Below are 26154 nucleotides of genomic sequence, written 5' to 3'. Positions count from 1 at the left end.
CAGAAACAACCAGCTCTCCATCCTCTCCACGCTAAGAAGAGCCAGTCCCCTCATGTATCATCAACATTCTGCATCCCAAATGGGAACCTATTGCCTATGTAGTGGGAACCAAATGGGACCCTATTCCTTATGTAGTGCACTACATTTGACCAGGGCCAATAGGGCTCCCATCGGGCTTCCATAGGTAGTGTACTATATAGAACAGGGATCCCCAACTACAGCACATTCAGCCAAGGGACGATTTTGTCTTGAGTGGATGGTCAGGGGGCCGGAACATAGTTACAAATCATTTACACACTTCACATTGACCGCAAGTAGCACAAGCAGATAGAGTATTTTTGTCAAAAACAGAATCATTTCAAACCTTGATTACATCGGTATATGTCTCGCTATTTACGAACACTTGGGAACATATTTCCTCAAATAAAATCACTTGGAGCTGATTGCCTAGTGGTTTTACAGTTGTTTTTTTTACGTCCAACAATGAAAATCCAACAACAACAACAACAACAGCAACAACAACAACAACAGCAACAACAACAACAGCAACAACACAACAACATCAACAACAACAACAACAACAGCAACAACAGCAACAACAACAACAACAACAGCAACAACAACAACAGCAACAACACAACAACAACAACAACAACAGCAACAACAACAGCAACAACAACAACAGCAACTGCAAACTGACTATCCTACCGATCCTCGACTTCGGCGATGTCATCTACAAAATGGCTTCCAACACTCTACTCAGCAAACTGGATGCAGTCTATCACAGTGCCATCCGTTTTGTCACTAAAGCACCTTATACCACCCACCACTGCGACTTGTATGCTCTAGTCGGCTGGCCCTCACTACATATTCGTCGCCAGACCCACTGGCTCCAGGTCATCTATAAGTCTATGCTAGGTAAAGCTCCGCCTTATCTCAGTTCACCGGTCACGATGGCAACACCCATCCGTAGCACGCGCTCCAGCAGGTGTATCTCACTGATCATCCCTAAAGCCAACACCTCATTTGGCCGCCTTTCGTTCCAGTACTCTGCTGCCTGTGACTGGAACGAACTGCAAAAATCGCTGAAGTTGGAGACTTTTATCTCCCTCACCAACTTCAAACATCAGCTATCCGAGCAGCTAACCGATCGCTGCAGCTGTACATAGTCTATTGGTAAATAGCCCACCCATTTTCACCTACCTCATTCCCATACTGTTTTTATACTGTTTTTTTATTTATTTACTTTTCTGCTCTTTTGCACACCAATATCTCTACCTGTACATGACCATCTGATCATTTATCACTCCAGTGTTAATCTGCAAAATTGTATTATTCGCCTACCTCCTCATGCCTTTTGCACACATTGTATATAGACTGCCCATTTTTTTCTACTGCGTTATTGTCTTGTTAATTGTTTACTCCATGTGTAACTCTGTGTTGTCTGTTCACACTGCTATGCTTTATCTTGGCCAGGTCGCAGTTGCAAATGAGAACTTGTTCTCAACTAGCCTACCTGGTTAAATAAAGGTGAAATAAAAAAATAAATAAAAATTTAAAAAAATTCCTTTAACTTACTTTCATCCGATACTGGGGTTTCCTCCACATTCCTGATGTAGTCGTCCTAGAGAGAATGTGAGAGTCGGAGTAGTGTCACTGTAGAGCGTAGTGTAAACAACAACAACAACATATCCAAGGACAAAACAGAAGGTCACAGACGGTCTCACTCTCTGTCTTTTGCACACATTGTATATAGACTCCCCTTTTTTTTCTACTGTGTTATTGACTTGTTAATTGTTTATTCCATGTGTAACTCTGTGTTGTTGTCTGCTCACACTGCTATGCTTTATCTTGGCCAGGTCGCAGTTGCAAATGAGAACTTGTTCTCAACTAGCCTACCTGGTTAAATAAATGTGTTCTCAACTAGCCTACCTGGTTAAATAAAGGTGAAATAAATCAAAATAAAAAAGTGGTGATTTTAGCTTCCTCCCTGTCACACAGGGAACGGAATGTACACTCTCAGAAGGAGTGTATACCAAACGGGACCCTATTCTTTATTATTGCTCACTACTTCCCTATATAGTGCCTTATAATAGTAGTGCACTATGTTGGGAACAGGATGCCATTTGGGAAACACAGAAACTATCTTTTAGACTGGTCTCTGGGGGTGTTAGACTGGTCTCTGAGGGTGTTAGACTGGTCTCTGGGGGTGTTAGACTGGTCTCTGGGGGTGTTAGACTGTTCTCTGGGGGTGTTAGACTGGTCTCTGGGGGTGTTAGACTGGTCTCTGGGGGTGTTAGACTGTTCTCTGGGGGTGTTAGACTGGTCTCTGGGGGTGTTAGACTGGTCTCTGGGGGTGTTAGACTGGTCCCTGGGGGTGTTAGACTGGTCTCTGGGGGTGTTAGACTGTTCCCTGGGGGTGTTAGATAAGTCTCTGGTTGTGTTTGAGGGTTAGAATTATTATAAAAATGCAAAATCTCCCATAGTATCCATTTCTACTGACCCGTGTGTGTGTGTGTGTGTGTGTGTGTGTGTGTGTGTGTGTGTGTGTGTGTGTGTGTGTGTGCGTGCGTGCGTGCGTGCGTGCGTGCGTGCGTGCGTGCGTGCGTGTGTGTGTATGAGGACCCACAGGATTATGTTTGTTACGACTGGCTTGGCCTTATCCTACACTGGGATCCCAGCAGTATAACACAGAGCTCTCAAGTCAAGCTGAACAACTTAAGCCAAAGGCGTTTCATATATTCAGAGGAAGTGTTGAGACAGACGAGATCCATTAAAGGGATGCGTCTCAAATGGATCCCTGTTCCCTTTATAGTGCACTACGTTTTCACCAGGGCCAGTTTATAGGGAACACGGTGCCAATTGGGACACATGCATAAATCTATATTTCTGGGCTGTTAAAGTGTAATAGTTTAATGTCTGGTGTTATAATGCGGTTGGTCAGTTTAATGTCAGGTGTTATAAAGCGGTTGGTCAGTTTAATGTCAGGTGTTATAATGCAGCTAGGCAGTTTAATGTCAGGTGTTATAATGCGGTTGGTCAGTTTAATGTCAGGTGTTATAATGCGGTTGGTCAGTTTAATGTCAGGTGTTATAAAGCGGTTGGTCAGTTTAATGTCAGGTGTTATAATGCAGCTAGGCAGTTTAATGTCAGGTGTTATAATGCGGTTGGTCAGTTTAATGTCTGGTGTTATAATGCCACTAGGCAGTTTAATGTCAGGTGTTATAATGCAGCTAGGCAGTTTAATGTCAGGTGTTATAATGCAACTAGGCAGTTTAATGTCAGGTGTTATAATGCGGTTGGTCAGTTTAATGTCAGGTGTTATAATGCGGTTGGTCAGTTTAATGTCTGGTGTTATAATGCGGTTGGTCAGTTTAATGTCAGGTGTTATAATGCGGTTGGTCAGTTTAATGTCTGGTGTTATAATGCGGTTAGGCAGTTTAATGTCAGGTGTTATAATGCGGTTGGTCAGTTTAATGTCAGGTGTTATAATGCGGTTGGTCAGTTTAATGTCAGGTGTTATAATGCAGCTAGGCAGTTTAATGTCAGGTGTTATAATGCGGTTGGTCAGTTTAATGTCAGGTGTTATAATGCGGTTGGTCAGTTTAATGTCAGGTGTTATAATGCGGTTGGTCAGTTTAATGTCAGGTGTTATAATACCACTAGGCAGTTTAATGTCAGGTGTTATAAAGCGGTTGGTCAGTTTAATGTCAGGTGTTATAATGCAGCTAGGCAGTTTAATGTCAGGTGTTATAATACCACTAGGCAGTTTAATGTCTGGTGTTATAATACCACTAGGCAGTTTAATGTCTGGTGTTATAATGCAGCTAGGCAGTTTAATGTCAGGTGTTATAATGCGGTTGGTCAGTTTAATGTCTGGTGTTATAATGCAGCTAGGCAGTTTAATGTCTGGTGTTATAATGCAGCTAGGCAGTTTAATGTCTGGTGTTATAATGCGGTTTGTCAGTTGAACTAAGACCATGAGACATAATAAGTGATACTCTTCATGAATCAATGGCAATATAGAAGTAGCTAGCTTGTTCCTATCAAGCAGAGACATTGACTACTCTTGATTGAAAAAGGCAGGTAACATCTGCAGTCCAAAGAGAGAGAATTGGACAGATTCCCAATCCTCCTCCTCCGGTATAAAGAGAAACATCAACATGAAAAGACCGAACAGACAAACCAGATCTAGAAGGTGTTTACTAACCTCAACTTCCTGTAGTGATGAACGGTGACGTGGGAGAGGAGAGAAAGAAAGAGAGAGAGAGAGAAAAGCAGAAGGTCATTGTTAGAGTAAAGAAAATGACTTTTTCACAAAAACATTTCCATTGAGGTTTTCCTCATCCAGAGCTTGATTCAGCAACAGCAGCAGCAGTTAAACTGTCAACTCCTTATGCACACTGATTGAAATTACAGGCCTTAGTCTGCCTGCTTCTTATCCTGGGGGAATCTGCCTCCTTACAGAATACATTTGGAGGGGATTATAGAGCCCTATTAACCCTCCCACACACTGACACACACACACACGCACACACACACACACACGCACCCATTCACTCCCTGTAGCTGCCCAATCACCACCTAGCACGGACCATTCACTCCCTGTAGCTGCCCAATCACCACCTAGCACGGACCATTCACTCCCTGTTTACCAGCAGCTGCCCAATCACCACCGAGCACGGACCATTCACTCCCTGTTTACCAGCAGGTGCCCAATCACCACCTAGCACGGACCATTCACTCCCTGTTTACCAGCAGGTGCCCAATCACCACCTAGCACGGACCATTCACTCCCTGTAGCTGCCCAATCACCACCTAGCACGGACCATTCACTCCCTGTTTACCAGCAGCTGCCCAATCACCACCGAGCACGGACCATTCACTCCCTGTTTACCAGCAGGTGCCCAATCACCACCTAGCACGGATCATTCACTCACTGTTTACCAGCAGTTGCCCAATCACCACCGAGCACGGACCATTCACTCACTGTTTACCAGCAGCTGCCCAATCACCACCTAGCACGGACCATTCTCTCACTGTTTACCAGCAGGTGCCCAATCACCACCTAGCACGGACCATTCACTCCCTGTAGCTGTCCAATCACCACCTAGCACGGACCATTCACTCCCTGTAGCTGTCCAATCACCACCTAGCACGGATCATTCACTCCCTGTAGCTGCCCAATCACCACCTAGCACGGATCATTCACTCCCTGTAGCTGCCCAATCACCACCTAGCACGGACCATTCACTCCCTGTAGCTGTCCAATCACCACCTAGCACGGACCATTCACTCCCTGTAGCTGCCCAATCACCACCTAGCACGGATCATTCACTCCCTGTAGCTGCCCAATCACCACCTAGCACGGATCATTCACTCCCTGTTTACCAGCGCGGCTGCCAACACTGTCTGTCCACCTGTCATGTCTACAGTCTGTGAAGTAGTGTTATCAACCAAGACAAAGTCCTTGAAAACTAGAAAACTGTCATCAAAGTCAATGGACCGCAGGGCACCAAAGAGGCCGACGAAGTGATTTGGATTTCCTTCACCGTTAAGTAGGAACAAAACACACGGAGTATAGACTGAGTTGGTGTCCCAAGCGGGCCGATACGGCCCTGATTAAAAGTATATGTAGTGCACTACACAGGGAATAGGGTAGAATTTGGGACACAGTGGCGCAGAACTGACGGGATAGACAGTTGGTGTATTTGGTGTAAAATACACCATTGAGTTAACACACAGGAAGTCCTTTCATTTATTCCATTTCACTGTTCTGGAATCAGTCCAAGGTCATTTACACAACAATACACACACACACACACACACACACACACACACACACACACACACACACACACACACACACACACACACACACACACACACACACACACACACACACACACACACACACACACACACACACACACACACACCACAGCCCTACCATATTTGTTCTATCATTCACTGGCCCGCCCCCTGTATTCAGCAGAAATACAGCCCAGCCCCTTCCCTTCCTCCCGTAACTCAAGCTAGTAAATAAACATCGTTCTCTGTCTAGTTAGCAGTACTGAGAACCTATGTACAATATATCACTATGGGATGTTTACAGCCCACACAGGGAGAGCCAGAGAGGCAGGCCGCATCCCAAATGGTGCTCTATTCCCTACACAGTGCACTACTTTTAACCAGAGCCCTATACAGGCCCTGGTCCATATAGGGAACAGGGTTCCATTTGGTACGCTGCCCCACAGAGAGGCAACGGGGGGGAAGGCTATAAAGTCTGACATCAGGTTACAGAGCAGAGCAGAGTCGTAGGACTTCACCATTTCATTTCAGACCACGCCGTTTCTCTAAGGTAAATAACATGTTTTGTGTTGTCAGGAAATTGACCAAGTCCCATATCTATTATAGTCTATATCATCTGGTCCCATATCTATTACAGTCTATATCATCTGGTTCTATAGCTATTATAGTCTATATCATCTGGTATTATAGTCTATATCATCTGGTCCCATATCTATTAAAGTCTATATCACCTGGTATTAAAGTCTATTTCATCTGGTCCCATATTTATTAAAGTCTATATCACCTTGTCCCATATCTATTATAGTCTATAGCATCTGGTCCCATATCTGTTAAAGTCTATATCACCTGGTATTATAGTCTATATCATCTGGTCCTAAATCTATTCCAGTCTATATCACCTGGTTCTATATCTATTATAGTCTATATCATCTGGTTCTATATCTATTAAAGTCTATATCACCTGGTTCTATATCTATTAAAGTCTATATCACCTGGTTCTATATCTATTATAGTCTATATCATCTGGTCCCATATCTATTAAAGTCTATATCACCTGGTATTATAGTCTATATCATCTGGTCCCATATCTGTTAAAGTCTATATCACCTGGTATTATAGTCTATATCATCTGGTCCTAAATCTATTCTAGTCTATATCATCTGGTCCTATATCTATTGAAGTCTATATCACCTGGTATTAAAGTCTATATCATCTGGTCCTAAATCTATTCTAGTCTATATCATCTGGTTCTATATCTATTAAAGTCTATATCACCTGGTTCTAAATCTATTCTAGTCTATATCACCTGGTTCTATATCTATTAAAGTCTATATCACCTGGTTCTATATCTATTAAAGTCTATATCACCTGGTATTAAAGTCTATATCACCTGGTTCTATATCTATTATAGTATATATCACCTGGTTCTATAGTTATTAAAGTCTATATCACCTGGTTCTATATATATTATAGTCTATATCACCTGGTTCTATATCTATTAAAGTCTATATCACCTGGTTCTATATCTATTATAGTATATATCACCTGGTTCTATAGCTATTAAAGTCTATATCACCTGGTTCTATATCTATTAAAGTCTATATCACCTGGCATTAAAGTCTATATCACCTGGTTCTATAGCTATTAAAGTCTATATCACCTGGTTCTATATATATTATAGTCTATATCACCTGGTTCTATATCTATTAAAGTCTATATCACCTGGTTCTATATCTATTAAAGTCTATATCACCTGGTTCTATATCTATTAAAGTCTATATCACCTGGTTCTATATCTATTAAAGTCTATATCACCTGGTTCTATATCTATTAAAGTCTATATCACCTGGTTCTATATCTATTAAAGAGATATATGACCAGGTGATACAGACTAATAAATAGTATTTTTCACCTGGTCCTACAAGTGTACAGAACATTAAGAACAACTGCTATTTCCATGACACAGATTGACCAGGTGAATCCAGGTGAAGTCTATGATCCCTTATTGATGTCACCTGTTTAATCCACTTCAATCAGTGTAGATGAAGGGGGGGAGACAGGTTAAATAATGATCTTTAAGCCGTGAGACATGGATTGTGTATGTGTGCCATTCAGAGGGGGACTGGGCAAGACAGAAAATATTGAATTGCCTTTGAACAGGAAATGGTCGTAGACGCCAGGCGCAACGGTTCGTGTCAAGAACTGCAACGCTGCTGGGTTTTTCATGCTCAGCAGTTTCCTGTGTGTATCAAGAATGGTCCACCACCCAAAGGACATCCAGCCAACTTGACACAACTGTGGGAAGCATTGGAGTCAACATGGGCCAGCATCCCTCATGTTATCCTGTTCCTTATCCTGTCTGTTATCATGTTAGCATGTCTGTGATCCTGGTAGCCTGTCTGTGATCTTGTCTGCTATCATGTTATCCTGTTGTCCTGTCTGTAATCCTGTTATCGTGTCTGTTATCCTGTTATCATGTCTGTTATCCTGTTATCCTGTTAGTTATCATGTCTGTTATCCTGTTATCCTGTTAGTTATCATGTCTGTTATCCTGTTAGTTATCATGTCTGTTATCCTGTTATCCTGTTAGTTATCATGTCTGTTATCCTGTTATCATGTCTGTTATCATGTCTGTTATCCTGTTATCCTGTTAGTTATCATGTCTGTTATCCTGTTAATTATCATGTTTGTTAACCTGTTAGTTATCATGTCTGTTATCCTGTTAGTTATCATGTCTGTTATCCTGTTATCCTGTTAGTTATCATGTCTGTTATCCTGTTATCCTGTTAGTTATCATGTCTGTTATCCTGTTAGTTATCATGTCTGTTATCCTGTTATCCTGTTAGTTATCATGTCTGTTATCCTGTTATCCTGTTAGTTATCATGTCTGTTATCCTGTTAGTTATCATGTCTGTTATCATGTCTGTTATCCTGTTATCATGTCTGTTATCACGTCTGTTATCCTGTTATCCAGTTAGTTATCATGTCTGTTATCCTGTTATCATGTTAGTTATCATGTTTGTTATCCTGTTAGTTATCATGTCTGTTATCATGTCTGTTATCCTGTTAGTTATCATGTCTGTTATCCTGTTATCCTGTTAGTTATCATGTCTGTTATCATGTCTGTTATCCTGTTATCATGTTTGTTATCCTGTTAGTTATCATGTCTGTTATCCTGTTAGTTATCATGTCTGTTATCCTGTTAGTTATCATGTATGTTATCCTGTTATCCTGTTAGTTATCATGTCTGTTATCCTGTTATCCTGTTAGTTATCATGTCTGTTATCCTGTTAGTTATCATGTCTGTTATCCTGTTAGTTATCATGTCTGTTATCCTGTTAGTTATCATGTCTGTTATCCTGTTATCCTGTTAGTTATCATGTCTGTTATCATGTTATCCTGTTAGTTATCATGTCTGTTATCCTGTTAGTTATCATGTCTGTTATCATGTTATCATGTCTGTTATCATGTTATCATGTTATCATGTCTGTTATCATGTTATCATGTCTGTTATCCTGTTAGTTATCATGTCTGTAATCCTGTTATCATGTCTGTTATCCTGTCTGTTATCCTGTTATCCTGTTAGTTATCATGTCTGTTATCCTGTTATCCTGTTAGTTATCATGTCTGTTATCCTGTTAGTTATCATGTCTGTTATCCTGTTATCTGTTAGTTATCAATCATGTCTGTTATCCTGTTATCCTGTTAGTTATCATGTCTGTTATCCTGTTAGTTATCAATCATGTCTGTTATCCTGTTCATTATCATGTCTGTTATCCTGTCTGTTATCCTGTTAGTTATCAATCATGTCTGTTATCCTGTTATCCTGTTAGTTATCATGTCTGTTATCCTGTTTGTTATCCTGTCTGTCATCGTGTCTTAAAATGGCCTCTCCATTCTCCTGGTTTTCAGTGTAGACGGAGAAGTGAACCAACTGCCAACCTTTAACAGCAGAACAGCAACAGATCAGAACAGCAACACAGAAACACAGCAGAACAGCAGCACAGCAACACAGCAACACAGCAGTACATCAACACAGCAGCACAGCAGAACAGCAACACAGCAACACAGCAGAACAGCAGCACAGCAACACAGCAGCACAGCAACACAGCAGAACAGCAGAACAGCAACACAGCAACACAGCAGAACAGCAACACAGCAGCACAGCAACACAGCAGCACAGCAGCACAGCAACAATGCAGCACAGCAACACAGCAGCACAGCAACACAGCAGCACAGCAACACAGCAGCACAGCAACACAGCAGAACAGCAGAACAGCAACACAGCAACAGATCAGAACAGCAACACAGCAACACAGCAGAACAGCAGCACAGCAACACAGCAACACAGCAGCACATCAACACAGCAGAACAGCAACACAGCAGAACAGCAGAACAGCAACACGGCAGAACAGCAGAACAGCAGAACAGCAGCACAGCAGAACAGCAGAACAGCAACACAGCAGAACAGCAACACAGCAGCACAGCAACACAGCAACACAGCAGAACAGCAACACAGCAGAACAGCAACACACCAACACAGCAGCACAGCAACACAGCAACACAGCAACACATCAGCACAGCAGCATAGCAACACAGCAGCACAGCAACACAGCAGCACAGCAGCATAGCAACACAGCAGCACAGCAACACAGCAGCACAGCAACACAGCAGCACAGCAACACAGCAACACAGCAGCACAGCAACACAGCTTAATAATGGAACTGCATTATATGGACATTTCAGTGAGGCTTCAGCTAAAATATTAAACATCTCATTTAAGATGACGCGTTGGAACATAGCTACTGCATTAAGTACTGCATTAGTCACATTAAGCTGTGATATTTAAGTAGTAAACTATTTCAGAGAGGAATGTTCATAGAATCCTAGTTGTGGGAAGTGGAGGTGCTGAGGATGCTGCTGCTGCACCCCCCCCCTCTCCCCCCTGAAAAATCAGATTTATTTTCTTCACTAAAGTGGTGGGCCTTTTACGAGTCTTGTATTAACGGACCAATATAGCTGTCTGTAGAGTGGAGGGGGGGATGATGTGTATCTCTTCACTTCGGCAACACTGACGTTGTCCTTCGTGCCACTAAAGCATATTGAATTTGAATTTGAATTGAGAGAGAGGCTTGGGCAAGGGGAGAGAGGGAGAGAGAGAGAGAGAGAGAGAGAGAGAGAGAGAGAGGGACAGAGAGAGAGAGAGAGAGAGAGAGAGAGAGAGAGAGAGAGAGAGAGAGAGAGAGAGAGAGAGAGAGAGAGAGAGAGAGGGACAGAGAGAGAGAGACAGAGACAGAGACAGAGAGAGAGACATAGATAGAGACATAGATAGAGACAGAGAGACAGAGAGAGACAGAGGGACAGAGAGACAGAGAGAGACAGAGAGACAGACAGAGAGAGAGAGAAACAGAGAGAGAGAGAGACAGAGAGAGAGAAACAGAGAGAGAGAGAGACAGACAGACAGAGAGAGACAGACAGAGAGAGAGAGAGAGAGAGCGAGAGAGAGAGAGAGAGAGAGAGAGAGAGAGAGAGAGAGAGAGAGAGAGAGAGAGAGATTGTGGGGAGCAGTGACCAGTGGTATGATATTCACGCTACGGAGCAGAGGTCCCTTGAGTTATGTGATTCATATCTTGGATAGCACCTCTCCTGCCGTTGGTCCACAGCCCTGTAATATAGCTGGTGTAAAACAGCAGTAATGGATCCTGCCTGACTGGCCAGATGCTGTGTTCCGCTCCTCCAGGAACACTCAGCTTGCTGGTATTAGCCTGGAAATGTCTGGCCACAAGCCTGCCTGACTGAGCTGCTCTGAATTCACGTCTATCTCACCTCACAGCCCAGGCCTGGTGAGGGGATCCGTTTAGGATTTAAATACCCACTGCCACCCTCCCCCCCCTTACTCCATAGGTCACATAGGTTTCCTCCCAAATGGCTCCATATTCCCTACATAGTGCATTACTTTTGACTTTTGGGATACAAAGACAATGCCATCTAGTCAGAGGCTCATTTCACCTGCAACAAAGTGCTAAATAAGGGGTTGTTTGAAAGTCGCTCATATAAACATTGCCCCAAAAAAATTTACAGGTAACATACCACATATTCTGTCTGAAATGGGTGTCCTGTCTGGAATGGGTGTTCTGTCTGAAATGTCTATTCTGTCTGAAATGGGTATTCTGTCTGAAATGACTATTCTGTCTGAAATGGGTATTCTGTCTGAAATGACTATTCTGTCTGAAATGACTATTCTGTCTGAAATGGGTATTCTGTCTGAAATGGGTATTCTGTCTGAAATGGGTATTCTGTCTGAAATGGGTATTCAGTCTGAAATGGGTATTCTGTCTGAAATGGGTATTCTGTCTGAAATGGGTGTTCTGTTTGAAATTGGTATTCTGTCTGAAATGGGTATTCTGTCTGAAATGGGTATTCTGTCTGAAATGGGTGTTCTGTCTGAAATTGGTGTTCTGTCTGAAATGGGTGTTCTGTTTGAAATGGGTATTCTGTCTGAAATGGGTATTCTGTCTGAAATTGGTATTCTGTCTGAAATGACTATTCTGTCTGAAATGGGTATTCTGTCTGAAATGACTATTCTGTCTGAAATGACTATTCTGTCTGAAATGGGTATTCTGTCTGAAATGGGTATTCTGTCTGAAATGGGTATTCTGTCTGAAATGGGTATTCAGTCTGAAATGGGTATTCTGTCTGAAATGGGTATTCTGTCTGAAATGACTATTCTGTCTGAAATGGGTATTCTGTCTGAAATGGGTATTCTGTCTGAAATGGGTATTCTGTGGGTATTCTGTCTGAAATGGGTATTCTGTCTGAAATGGGTATTCTGTCTGAAATGGGTATTCTGTGGGTATTCTGTCTGAAATGGGTATTCTGTCTGAAATGGGTATTCTGTCTGAAATGGGTATTCTGTCTGAAATTGGTGTTCTGTCTGAAATGGGTATTCTGTCTGAAATGGGTATTCTGTCTGAAATGGGTATTCTGTCTGAAATGGGTATTCTGTGGGTATTCTGTCTGAAATGGGTATTCTGTCTGAAATGGGTATTCTGTCTGAAATTGGTGTTCTGTCTGAAATGGGTGTTCTGTTTGAAATGGGTATTCTGTCTGAAATTAGTATTCTGTCTGAAATGACTATTCTGTCTGAAATGACTATTCTGTCTAAAATGGGTATGTTCCAGCAACACTTAGCACAAACACCCCACCATAACTCCTCTAGACGGGGTGCCTCCAGACATCCCTGTCACTGAGACTTATTAGCCTGGTCACAGTGCCCTGTCACTGAGACTTATTAGCCTGGTCACTGAGACTTATTAGCCTGGTCACAGTGCCCTGTCACTGAGCCTTATTAGCCTGGTCACAGTGCCCTGTCACTGAGACATGTTAGCCTGGTCACAGTACCCTGTCACTGAGACATGTTAGCCTGGTCACAGTGCCCTGTCACTGAGACTTATTAGCCTGGTCACAGTGCCCTGTCACTGAGACATGTTAGCCTGGTCACAGTGCCCTGTCACTGAGACTTATTAGCCTGGTCACAGTGCCCTGTCACTGAGACATGTTAGCCTGGTCACAGTGCCCTGTCACTGAGACTTATTAGCCTGGTCACAGTGCCCTGTCACTGAGACATGTTAGCCTGGTCACAGTGCCCTGTCACTGAGACTTATTAGCCTGGTCACAGTGCCCTGTCACTGAGACTTATTGATTTTCCCAGTGATGGAGTTAGCTCTCTGTCTCTCTGTCTCTCTCTCTCTCTGTCTCTCTGTCTCTCTGTCTCTCTGTCTCTCTCTCTCTCTGTCTCTCTGTCTCTCTGTCTCTCTCTCTCTCTCTCTCTCTGTCTCTCTCTCTCTGTCTCTCTCTCTCTCTCTCTCTCTCTCTCTCTCTGTCTCTCTGTCTCTCTCTCTCTCTGTCTCTCTCTCTCTCTCTCTCTCTCTGTCTCTCTCTCTCTCTGTCTCTCTCTCTGTCTCTCTCTCTCTCTCTCTCTCTCTCTCTCTCTCTCTCTCTCTCTCTCTCTCTCTCTCTCTCTCTCTCTCTCTCTCTCTCTCTCTCTCTCTCTCTCTCTCTCTCTCTCTCTCAAGGAATCAGTGGGTTTTGAAATGAGAGAGAAGGTGAGTTGTAGCCCCACAGCCGTTATCCACATAGAAATGCATTAAGAGCGTTTCAAAAGGGAACTATATGGATCAGTCCAGGCCTGTAGAATGCACAATAGTGAAGTATAGCGGTTTCTCACCTGGACATGAAGAAGGGAACTAAAAGTGTATCATTCTGTCCAGGTCTGGACATGAAACAGATTTTCACAGCTGAAATATTTAGCCTTTTTTTATTTTTCTCTCTCAAAGCGATTCCTGGGACGGCTCTCTGAGATGTGGCAGACGAGACGTTCCCTGTTTCTTTCATTCAGCCATGACCATGAGGACAGACACACACACACAAACCCTCAAGAAGACATCCTGCCAAACAACATTTGGTTTTCTGCCATTGGTTGAACATGACCTCATTTCAGGAAGTTGCATCACAAAGACGTGTTGTGTTTCCTCCCACATGCTCTAATGCTCCGAGTCTTCCAACTAGGGACCTCTAATCATGGAGCAGCATTGGCACATAAAAAGACCACACACACACACACACACACACACACACACACACACACACACACACACACACACACACACACACACACACACACACACACACACACACACACACACACACACACACACACACACACACACACACACACACACACACACACATTAAGTACAGTACTGTAGGTGCAGCAGGATGGAGAGAGGCTCTGCATGCTCTGAGACATTCTGTAATTGGAGATGAATTCTGAGGAAAGGATTCTGAGGAAAGGATTCTGAGGAAAGTATTCTGAGGAAAGGATTCTGAGGAAAAGATTCTGAGGAAAGAATTCTGAGTAAAGAATTCTGAGGAAAGAATTCTGAGGAAAAGATTCTGAGTAAAGAATTCTGAGGAAAGGATTCTGAGGAAAGGATTCTGAGGAAAGGATTCTGAGGAAAAGATTCTGAGTAAAGAATTCTGAGTAAAGAATTCTGAGGAAAGGATTCTGAGGAAAAGATTCTGAGTAAAGAATTCTGAGGAAAGGATTCTGAGGAAAGGATTCTGAGGAAAAGATTCTGAGGAAAAGATTCTGAGGAAAGAATTCTGAGGAAAGGATTCTGAGGAAAGGATTCTGAGTAAAGAATTCTGAGGAAAGGATTCTGAGGAAAGGATTCTGAGGAAAAGATTCTGAGTAAAGAATTCTGTTTCTCCCATTCTTCTCTGCAGATCCTGTCAAGCTGTGTCAGGTTGGACGGGGAGCGTTGCTGCACAGTTATTTTCAGGTCTCCCCAGAGATGTTTGATCGGGTCCAAGTCTGGGCTCTGGCTGGGCCACTCAAGGACATGTCCCGAAGCCACTCCTGTGTTGTGTTGGCTGTGTGCTTAGGGTCATTGTCCTGTTGGAAGGCGAACCATCGCCCCAGTCTGAGGTCCTGAGCGCTCTTGACCAGGTTTTCATCGAGTATCTGTACTTTGCTCCGTTCATCTTTGTCTCGGTCCTGACTAGTCTCTCAGTCCCTGCCGCTGAAAAACACCCCCACAGCATGATGCTTCCACCACGATTCATTGTAGGGATGGTGACAGGTTTATTACCAGTGAAAGAAATGGCTCTGAGGTGCTTACTCTGTATTTTTCTTCAGTTCTAAGTCATGATGCAACACGGGTGGGTGATGCTACAGTGTTCTTCTGTGTGACATTTCAAATGAATGACCACAACATGGTCTGCATCCCAACAACACCATATTCCCTATAAAGTGCACTACTTTAGAACCAGAGCCCTACTGACCTGTTGAAAGCATTACAGATATAGTCATAGATAGATTTAGATAGGCATCTAAATCCCCAAATGAATTCAGCTGGGATTGAAACAAATCTACTGATTTGTAGAAGGTTTGGCTCATTCTTTTAAATTACCCTTTTTCGTGGTTTCCAATTGGTAGTTACAGTCTTGTCCCATCGCTGCAACTCCCTTACGGACTCGGGAGAGGTGAAGGTCGAGAGCCGTGCGTCTTCCGATACACAACCCAGCCAAGCCGCACTGCTTCTAGACACAATGCCCACGTAACCCGGGAAGCCAGCCGCACCAATGTGTTGAAGGAAACACTTGTACACCTGGCGACCGTGTCAGCGTGCATAGCATCATGCCCGCCACAGGAGTCGCTAGAGCGCGATGGGACAAGAACCTCCCTGCCGGTCAAACCCTTCCCTAACCCGGAGGACACTGGCTGTGACAGAGCAGCCTGGGCTCAAACTAGGATTTCTAGTGGCACAGCTGGCAATGCGATGCAGTGCCTTAGACCACTGCACCACCCGGGAGTCTGTTTTCTCATTCTGATCACATTTGAGGGTGTTTTCTCATTTTTATGAACATTTGGGGTCAATATTAATTAGGCTTACTGGCTAGGTCATATGGAGACAGATTCATCTCCATTTATAAACTGTTATTAATTATCATGGAATGGCTGAGAGCAAACGATGATGATAACCATCACAGAGTGTGTGTGTGTGTGTGTGTGTGTGTGTGTGTGTGTGTGTGTGTGTGTGTGTGTGTGTGTGTGTGTGTGTGTGTGTGTGTGTGTGTGTGTGTGTGTGTGTGTGTGTGTGTGTGTGTGTGTGTGTGTGTGTGTGTGTGTGTGTGTGTGTGTGTGTGTGTGTGTGTGTGTGTGGTCGCAGGGTTCCTTACAGGACACTAAATCACAGGGATGCCAAGGTAAATACACTCCCTGGCTAATTATCTGTCTGTCTGTGTGGGGAATGAGAACAAATGACATTGTGCTGGCCCCTGATAAGTGGAAAAAGTACCCAATTGTCCTACTTGAGTAAAAGTAAAGATACCTTTTTTTTCTCTCCAATGTCCAATTGTTGTAGTAGCTACTATCTTGTCTCGTCGCTACAACTCTCGTACGGGCTCGGGAGAGACGAAGGTTGAAAGTCATGCGTCCTCCGTTACACAACCCAACCAAGCCGCACTGCTTCTTAACACAGCGCGCATCCAACCCGGAAGCCAGCCGCACCAATGTGTCGGAGGAAACACCGTACACCTGGCAACCTTGGTTAGCACGCACTGCGTCCGGCCCGCCACAGGAGTCGCTGGTGCGCGATGAGACAAGGACATCTCTACCGACCAAGCCCTCCCTAACCCGGACGACGCTAGGCCAATTGTGCGTCGCCCCACGGACCTCCCGGTCGCGGCCGGTTACAACAGAGCCTGGGCGCAAACCCAGGGACTCTGATGGCACAGCTGGCGCTGCAGTACAGCGCCCTTAACCACTGCGCCACAGAGGCAGTAGGGACGACCAGGGATGTTCTCTGTTTAGTGAGTCCGCCAGATCAGAGGTAGTAGGGACGACCAGGGATGTTCTCTGTTTAGTGAGTCCTCCAGATCAGAGGCAGTAGGGACGACCAGGAATGTTCTCTGTTTAGTGAGTCCTCCAGATCAGAAGCAGTAGGGATGACCAGGGATGTTCTCTGTTTAGTGAGTCCTCCAGATCAGAAGCAGTAGGGACGACCAGGGATGTTCTCTGTTTAGTGAGTCCTCCAGATCAGAGGCAGTAGGGACGACCAGGAATGTTCTCTGTTTAGTGAGTCCTCCAGATCAGAAGCAGTAGGGACGACCAGGAATGTTCTCTGTTTAGTGAATCCACCAGATCAGAGGCAGTAGGGACGACCAGGGATGTTCTCTGTTTAGTGAGTCCTCCAGATCAGAAGCAGTAGGGACGACCAGGGATGTTCTCTGTTTAGTGAATCCACCAGATCAGAGGCAGTAGGGACGACCAGGGATGTTCTCTGTTTAGTGAGTCCTCCAGATCAGAAGCAGTAGGGACGACCAGGGATGTTCTCTGTTTAGTGAATCCTCCAGATCAGAGGCAGTAGAGATGACCAGGGATGTTCTCTGTTTAGTGAGTCCACCAGATCAGAGGCAGTAGGGACGACCAGGGATGTTCTCTGTTTAGTGAGTCCACCAGATCAGAGGCAGTCGGGATGACCAGGGATGTTCTCTGTTTAGTGAATCCTCCAGATCAGAGGCAGTAGGGATGACCAGGGATGTTCTCTGTTTAGTGAATCCACCAGATCAGAGGCAGTAGGGATGACCAGGGATGTTCTCTGTTTAGTGAATCCTCCAGATCAGAGGCAGTAGAGATGACCAGGGATGTTCTCTGTTTAGTGAGTACTCCAGATCAGAGGCAGTAGGGATGACCAGGGATGTTCTCTGTTTAGTGAGTCCTCCAGATCAGAGGCAGTAGGGATGACCAGGGATGTTCTCTGTTTAGTGAGTCCACCAGATCAGAGGCAGTAGGGATGACCAGTTCTCTTTAAGTTTGGGAATTGGACCATTTTCCTGTCCTGTTAAGCATTCAAAATGTAACGAGTACTTTTGGGTGTCAGGGGAAAATGTATAGAGTAGAAAGTACAGAATTTTCTTTAGGAATTTAGTGAAGTAAAAGTAGTAAAAAATATACATAGTAAAGTACAGATATCCTAAAAAACGACGTAAGTAGTACTTTACACCACTGGATAATGTAAATCTTCCACAGTAGCTGGTGGATATCAAAACAATACAACCGACCACACTCTGGGGCCCTTCCCAAACGGCACCCTATTCCCTACGTAGTGCACGACTTTTGACCAGGGTCCCCATAGGGAATAGGGTGTCGTTTGGGACACTGCCTCTGCGTAACGCTATGAGGCAGAAGTACATCAGGCCTCATTGGGACTGTGCTGCTGCTCGTTCAGCCGAGGGGAAAAGCTACATGTGATTTAGCTGAATGGCCCGTTGCTGCTGTACGATCTGCTTGATTAAGGTCAATTCAATATGACTGCAGATACATTACACTGCCCAATCTGCAAATTAACGAGTTTGTCCTAGTTTGTCCTACGAACACACACGCACACACACTATAAACACAGCTGTTGGACACGGCAGGGTCAACACGTCATGTCCTTGTCATCTCGTTAAGCATCTCAAATGGCACTGTATTCCCTATATAGTGCACTACTGTTGACCAACAGTAAATACTGAGGCCAGGCAGAGCCTGAACACACACACACACACGTATACCCACAAGCACACACACACACACACCTCCATAACTCACAGTAGGGATCGAGATGCCAGGGTATTGACAGGGTACTAAGAGTAGTCTGGATACTAGTACATGATAAGAATGATTGTCAAACCTTGTAGTGACATTAGAACAGGGTCAAAACAAGGAGAGGGGGGGGGTGTTACCATTTCACATTTCTCTGGGCAAGAGAGTTACTTCTGCAAGTTCCCATCTGTCCCTGTACTGCTGCTGTTTCCACATAGAATACATGTCTGTACTGAAGGCCAGCAGAACCCCTCAGTGTCCTGAAGGCCAGCAGAACTCCTCAGTGTCCTGAAGGCCAGCAGAACCCCTCAGTATCCTAAAGGCCAGCAGAACCCCTCAGTGTCCTAAAGGCCAGCAGAACCCCTCAGTGTCCTAAAGGCCAGCAGAACCCCTCAGTGTCCTGAAGGCCAGCAGAACCCCTCAGTGTCCTGAAGGCCAGCAGAACCCCTCAGTGTCCTGAAGGCCAGCAGAACCCCCCCCCAGTGTCCTAAAGGCCAGCAGAACCCCCCCCCCCCCCAGTGTCCTGAAGGCCAGCAGAACCCCCCCCAGTGTCCTAAAGGCCAGCAGAACCCCCAGTGTCCTGAAGGCCAGCAGAACCCCCAGTGTCCTGAAGGCCAGCAGAACCCCCCCCCAGTGTCCTAAAGGCCAGCAGAACCCCCAGTGTCCTGAAGGCCAGCAGAACCCCCAGTGTCCTGAAGGCCAGCAGAACCCCCAGTGTCCTGAAGGCCAGCAGAACCCCCCCCCCCCCCCCCAGTGTCCTAAAGGCCAGCAGAACCCCCTCCCCAGTGTCCTAAAGGCCAGCAGAACCCCCTCCCCAGTGTCCTAAAGGCCAGCAGAACCCCCAGTGTCCTGAAGGCCAGCAGAACCCCCTCCCCAGTGTCCTAAAGGCCAGGAGAACCCCCTCCCCAATGTCCTAAAGGCCAGGAGAACCCCCCCCCAGTGTCCTGAAGGCCAGCAGAACCCCCCAGTGTCCTAAAGGCCAGCAGAACCCCCAGTGTCCTGAAGGCCAGCAGAACCCCCAGTGTCCTGAAGGCCAGGAGAACCCCCTCCCCAGTGTCCTGAAGGCCAGCAGAACCCCCCCAGTGTCCTAAAGGCCAGCAGAACCCCCTCCCCAGTGTCCTAAAGGCCAGGAGAACCCCCTCCCCAGTGTCCTAAAGGCCAGGAGAACCCCCTCCCCAGTGTCCTAAAGGCCAGCAGAACCCCCTCCCCAGTGTCCTAAAGGCCAGCAGAACCCCCCAGTGTGCTAAAGGCCAGCAGAACCCCTCAGTGTCCTAAAGGCCAGCAGAACCCTCAGTGTCCTGAAGGCCAGCAGAACCCCTCAGTGTCCTAAAGGCCAGCAGAACCCCTCAGTGTCCTAAAGGCCAGCAGAACCCCTCAGTGTCCTAAAGGCCAGCAGAACCCTCAGTGTCCTAAAGGCCAGCAGAACCCCTCAGTGTCCTGAAGGCCAGCAGAACCCCTCAGTGTCCTGAAGGCCAGCAGAAACTCTTTCAGATTCTTGGAAGTAGCCACACACATGTTATTCAATAGTTTTGATGTAAAGAATAAACCCTTGAATGAGTAGGTGTGTCCAAACGTTTGACTGGTACCGTCTACCCCGTGTCCCAAATAACACCCTATTCCCTATGTCAGCGTTTCCCAAATCCGGTTCCCCAGTACCCCCCCCCCCAATACACCCCCCCTCCCGGCCTGGACAAGCAAACCTGATTGAACTTTTCAACTATTCATTGACAAGATGAATTAGGTAGTCTTTTATCCGGAGCTACAACAAAAACATATGCTGTTGGGAGTACTGGAGTACTGCCCTATGTAGTGCAGAAAGCCGTATGGGTCCTGGTCAAAAGTAGGACACTACATAGGGAATAGGGAGTCATTTGGGATGCAGACACAGAGTCTATAAGGGAAGGGTGCGACCTCCATTAACCATGGCCAGGTGTTCAGAGCAGCTGAGCCTTAAATAATTCACTACGATGATACAATGGAGTCCTGAGGACACACACTGTCAAATGGCATTTAAGTATTTTAGCTGTTTCAGTTGTTTCAGCTAAACACACACACACACACACACAGACACACACATACACACACACACACGCACGCACGCAGGCACACCCGCACACACACACACACACACACAGACATACAGGCATAGGTACAGAAACACACACATACTGTCACGCCCTGGTCGAAGTATTTTGTGTTTTTCTTCATGTATTTGGTCAGGCCAGGGTGTGACATGGGTTTTTGTATGTGGTGTGTAGCTTAGTGGGATTGTAGCTTAGTGGGGTGTTCTAGGTTAGTCTATGGCTGTCTGAAGTGGTTCTCAATCAGAGGCAGGTGTTTATCGTTGTCTCTGATTGGGAGCCATATTTAGGCAGCCATATTCTTTGGTTGTATTGTGGGTGATTGTCCTGAGTGTCTTGATGTCCTTAGTCTGTGTTAGTTTGCACCAGTTAAGGCTGTTTCGGTTTTCACTACGTTTATTGTTTTGTAGAGTTTGTGTTTTGGATTTGTGTTCTGTTGTGTGATTAAACATGGATCGCAATATACACGCTGCAGTTTGGTCCGACTCTCCTTCACCACATGAAAACCGTGACACATACAGACATAGGTACAGACACACACACACAGAAACAGGTACACAAACATACAGGCATAGGTACAGAAACACACACAGACACACACACACAGAAACACACACACAGGAACACTAACACACCCGCACACACACACACACACAGGAACACACACACACACACACACACACACACACACACACACACACACACACACACACACACACACACACACACACACACACACACACACACACACACACACACACACACACACAGAAACACTAACACACACGCAGACACACCCAACCATGTAAACCCTCCTGAGTCTGTGGCTGGATATAAAGGCTGTTACAACAGGATAGAATCATCATTTTGACTAACTCAGTTATCCTCCAACGGTACTGTGTGTGTCTGTGTGTGTCTGTGTGTGTGTCTGTGTGTGTGTGTGGGGGGGGGGGGGGGGTTTCTGTACAGAGTGTCCCTTAGCTTGTCGATGTTAAGATGTTAAGATGTCACTGTACCAGGTGTACGGCGGCTGTTTACACATTCACCCCTGGTCTCGTGACATTGTGTGATTTTAGCCCTGTGTCTGTCTCGGGTAGCAACAGAGGTCATTACAGATAGACAGGTAAGGCACGGTCTCCGGTAGCAACAGAGGTCATTACAGATAGACAGGTAAGGCACGGACACGCCGTAGTGTTTTTGACGGCTGATGGTACTTAGCATCTCTGAACAGAGTGCCGGACGTCATTCGCGAACCGAGTTAAAAAAACGATTCTACATGATGAAACGTGTGACAACGTCAGCAGCCAATGACATCACCTGTGGGAGGTCCTAAAACACACCGCGCCAATGACATCACCTGTGGGAGGTCCTAAAACACACCGCGCCAATGACATCACCTGTGGGAGGTCCTAAAACACACCGCGCCAATGACATCACCTGTGGGAGGTCCTAAAACACACCGCGCCAATGACATCACCTGTGGGAGGTCCTAAAACACACCGTGCCAATGACATCACCTGTGGGAGGTCCTAAAACACACCACGCCAATGACATCACCTGTGGGAGGTCCTAAAACACACCGCGCCAATGACATCACCTGTGGGAGGTCCTAAAACACACCGCACCAATGACGTCACCTGTGGGAGGTCCTAAAACACACCGCACCAATGACATCACCTGTGGGAGGTCCTAAAACAACACCGCGCCAATGACATCACCTGTGGGAGGTCCTAAAACACACCGCACCAATGACATCACCTGTGGGAGGTCCTAAAACACACCGCACCAATGACGTCACCTGTGGGAGGTCCTAAAACAACACCGCGCCAATGACATCACCTGTGGGAGGTCCTAAAACATACCGCGCCAATGACATCACCTGTGGGAGGTCCTAAAACACACCGCACCAATGACGTCACCTGTGGGAGGTCCTAAAACAACACCGCGCCAATGACATCACCTGTGGGAGGTCCTAAAACACACCGCGCAAATGACATCACCTGTGGGAGGTCCTAAAACAACACCGCGCCGAACGAGCGGAGAACGAACGGCAGGCCAACAACAGACTGTCACTCAGTGTGATGCGTTTTCTCCTGGACATAGACAGATAATTACAGATAATTACATAGACATATAATTACAGATAATTACATAGACAGATAATTACAGATAATTACATAGACAGATAATTACAGATAATTACATAGACAGATAATTACAGATAATTACATAGACAGATAATTACAGATAATTACATAGACAGATAATTACAGATAATTACATAGACAGATAATTACAGATAATTACATAGACATATAATTACATAGACATATAATTACATAGACAGATAATTACAGATAATTAAATAGACAGATAATTACAGATAATTACATAGACAGATAATTACAGATAATTACATAGACAGATAATTACAGATAATTACATAGACAGATAATTACATAGACAGATAATTACATAGACAGATAATTACAGATAATTACATAGACAGATAATTACATAGACAGGTAATTACATAGACAGATAATTACAGATAATTACATAGACAGATAATTACATAGACAGATAATTACAGATAATTACATAGACAGATAATTACATAGACAGATAATTACAGATAATTACATAGACAGATAATTACATAGACAGATAATTACAGATAATTACATAGACAGATAATTACATAGACAGATAATTACATAGACAGATAATTACAGATAATTACATAGACAGATAATTACAGATAATTACATAGACAGATAATTACATAGACAGGTAATTACATAGACAGATAATTACAGATAATTACATAGACAGATAATTACATAGACAGATAATTACAGATAATTACATAGACAGATAATTACATAGACAGATAATTACAGATAATTACATAGACATATAATTACATAGACAGATAATTACAGATAATTACGTAGACATATAATTACATAGACAGATAATTACAGATAATTACATAGACAGATAATTACAGATAATTACATAGACAGATAATTACAGATAATTACATAGACAGATAATTACATAGACAGATAATTACATAGACATATAATTACATAGACAGATAATTACATAGACAGATAATTACAGATAATTACATAGACAGATAATTACAGATAATTACATGGACAGATAATTACATAGACATATAATTACATAGACAGATAATTACATAGACAGATAATTACATAGACAGATAATTACATAGACATATAATTACATAGACAGATAATTACATAGACATATAATTACATAGACAGATAATTACATAGACAGATAATTACATAGACATATAATTACATAGACAGATAATTACATAGACATATAATTACATAGACATATAATTACATAGACAGATAATTACATAGACAGATAATTACATAGACATATAATTACATAGACAGATAATTACATATACAGATAATTACATAGACAGATAATTACATAGACAGATAATTACAGAGACATATAATTACATAGACATATAATTACATAGACAGATAATTACAGAGACATATAATTACATAGACATATAATTACATAGACATATAATTACATAGACAGATAATTACATAGACATATAATTACATAGACAGATAATTACATAGACATATAATTACAAAGACAGGAGATAATTACATAGACTGAAGATAATTAGAAAGACAGAAGATAATTAGAAAGACAGAAGATAATTACATAGACAGATAATTACATAGACAGATAATTACATAGACGGATAATTACATAGACAGATAATTACATAGACTGAAGATAATTACATAGACTGACGATAATTAGATAGACTGAAGATAATTAGATAGACAGAGATAATTACATAGACTGAAGATAATTAGATAGACAGAGATAATTACATAGACTGAAGATAATTAGATAGACAGAGATAATTACATAGACTGAAGATAATTAGATAGACAGAGATAATTACATAGACTGAAGATAATTAGATAGACAGAGATAATTAGATAGACTGAAGATAATTAGATAGACAGAGATAATTACATAGACAGAGATAATTACATAGACTGAAGATAATTAGATAGACAGAGATAATTAGATAGACTGAAGATAATTAGATAGACAGAGATAATTAGATAGACAGAGATAATTACATAGACTGAAGATAATTAGATAGACAGAGATAATTAGATAGACAGAGATAATTACATAGACTGAAGATAATTAGATAGACAGAGATAATTAGATAGACAGAGATAATTACATAGACAGAGATAATTACATAGACCGAAGATAATTAGATAGACAGAGATAATTAGATAGACAGAGATAATTAGATAGACTGAAGATAATTAGATAGACAGAGATAATTAGATAGACAGAGATAATTACATAGACAGAGATAATTACATAGACTGAAGATAATTAGATAGACAGAGATAATTAGATAGACAGAGATAATTACATAGACTGAAGATAATTAGATAGACAGAGATAATTAGATAGACAGAGATAATTACATAGACTGAAGATAATTAGATAGACAGAGATAATTACATAGACAGAGATAATTACATAGACAGAGATAATTACATAGACTGAAGATAATTACATAGACAGAGATAATTACATAGACTGAAGATAATTAGATAGACAGAGATAATTAGATAGACAGAGATAATTAGATAGACAGAGATAATTAGATAGACAGAGATAATTACATAGACTGAAGATAATAAGATAGACAGATATAAGGTTCAATCCATATGATGTAGCCTGATAATCACCTGACTCAAAAGTCAACGTTTCTTTGTTTAATAAACTAAGAGCCAAATGGATCTTCTAACTGTGTAGTAACACTGTACATTCCACTAGTAACAACATATTGTTCTATTTTCCAGAGAAGAACAGTCCAGTCTCATTTCCCCTTGTCCTGCTAGTGTAATGCTCTTTGTCTCTGAGAGAGGAAGATCTTTAGTGAATCTATATCCTGTACTAAGTCCATCAATTCCCATTAAAAAGTCCTAATCAGTGCATTTCCAGGTCACTTTGTTCATTAGAGAAGAGCAGTATTGATTCAGTCCTGTCCTGGGCGTA

At 43.4% G+C, this 26154-nt stretch overlaps 1 protein-coding gene across 1 annotated transcript in view; it reads right to left on the bottom strand.

Annotated features, from left to right (window-relative positions):
• Positions 1-4270, bottom strand: part of LOC124026106 (testican-3-like) — a 34383-nt gene extending 30113 nt beyond the window's left edge. Inside the window, exons 1-2 of the mRNA XM_046339278.1 lie at positions 4211-4270; positions 1579-1624 (exon numbers count right to left, since the gene is read on the bottom strand). The gene's annotated coding sequence lies outside the window, so the exon portion shown is untranslated. The remainder of the gene's footprint in view (positions 1-1578; positions 1625-4210) is intronic.
• Positions 4271-26154: the final 21884 nt, after the last annotated feature.

This window comes from Oncorhynchus gorbuscha, unplaced genomic scaffold (genome assembly GCF_021184085.1).
Source record: "Oncorhynchus gorbuscha isolate QuinsamMale2020 ecotype Even-year unplaced genomic scaffold, OgorEven_v1.0 Un_scaffold_2594, whole genome shotgun sequence".
Taxonomy (NCBI): domain Eukaryota; kingdom Metazoa; phylum Chordata; class Actinopteri; order Salmoniformes; family Salmonidae; genus Oncorhynchus; species Oncorhynchus gorbuscha.
The sequence above is the reverse complement of the archived record's forward strand: the minus strand, read 5'-3'. Positions and strand labels throughout refer to the sequence as shown.